The following is a 1,444-nucleotide window of genomic DNA, read 5'->3' as shown; positions in this document are numbered from 1 at the left end:
CAATTTGGAATTGTTCAATCTTCCCGGATCTTTTGTGGGATAATCTAATTTTATGACAACTATTTGTGTGTCATTTTTTGCATCTTTTGGAAACTCAGGATACTGCCACGCTGACCAAAACATCAAAAGAGAAAGTGAAAGCAGCACCACTATGCCAAGGCAGAGATCTTTACAATGAAAGCAAGTGCTGGTAGCTGTGGCCCTGCCAGCAGCTCTCCCTCTGGGGCCTTGCCAACTCGGAAAGGGCAGCCCAAGCTATTCTTTTCAAGACCCCGCCATGGTGTGGACCGTGCCATATTAGGTTAAATAGAATATATTGTTTACTTTTTAAATGTGGCTACTAGAATGTTGAGCTTACATATGTGGCTCCCATCCCATTTCTGCTGGCAGTGCTGTCCATGGTAAGGCTTGTGTTTTAGTCTATTTTGTGTTGCTATAACAGAAATACCTGAGACTGGGTAATTTATAAAAGAAAGAGGATTATTTGGCTTACAATTTTGGGACAGCTGCTTCTGGCATGGGCCTCAGACTGCTTCTACTCATGGCAGAAAGTGGCAGGCAGCTGGCAGGTATAAGCAGATCACATGGCAAGAGGAAGCAACTGAGAGGAAGCAAAAGAGAGAAAGAGAGAAAGTGCCAGGGTCTTTTTAAGCAATAAGCTCTGGTGGGAACTAATAAAGCGAGAACTCACTCATTAATCCCCCCTCCCCCAGGGAGAGCATTAATCCATTCATGAGGGATCCATGCCCATGACTCAATCAGTTTCCAACACTGCCACATTGGAGATCAAATTTCCACATGAGTTTTGGAGGGGACAACACATCCAAACTCCATCAGCTTGTCTATAAAGGGCTCCCATTCTAAACTTGAGTCAGATCATAGGTTCCTCGAGTCATTCATTCAAGAGATAAAAGTAATACAATACCAAATATGACTGAATGGGAGATGGTTTAGGGTTGAACTAATTATGAGTTTATAGAAAAGTAGGCAGCTGAAAAAGAGAAAAGAACAACAAACTTCGACTTCAGCAAAACCAAACAAATTGTATAAGGAAGAAAACATAAATGTGGTATAATATGTGCCTCAGTTGTGAATAGTTGTAGTCACATTATCATTGAGATGGAAGCACTGAATTTTCATTTAGTTATGATTTGACTGCAGTGGCAGAATTGGGGGGATATGAAAGAAGAACAGGTGTAGGGGTGTGTGTGTGGAGTGTGGTAGAGACAGAGTACCAAGATGCAGAAATCTAATTCTCATTCTTCATGGGGAAATGTTACTAAATTTTTTTAAATAAAAATTAATAATAATAAAGAGCAGCATGATATTTAGGAACAAATACCAAAAGAGTCAGCTGATGCTAAAAGAAAAAAATAGTATCTCACTTGGACAAATAGGAATTGGGATGAGGAAAGTTGGAGTTTGCTGGTTTTTATAATAACCT

Source organism: Galeopterus variegatus, unplaced genomic scaffold (assembly GCF_000696425.1).
Source record: "Galeopterus variegatus unplaced genomic scaffold, G_variegatus-3.0.2 Scaffold1530, whole genome shotgun sequence".
Taxonomy (NCBI): Eukaryota; Metazoa; Chordata; class Mammalia; order Dermoptera; family Cynocephalidae; genus Galeopterus; species Galeopterus variegatus.
The sequence above is the reverse complement of the archived record's forward strand: the minus strand, read 5'-3'. Positions refer to the sequence as shown.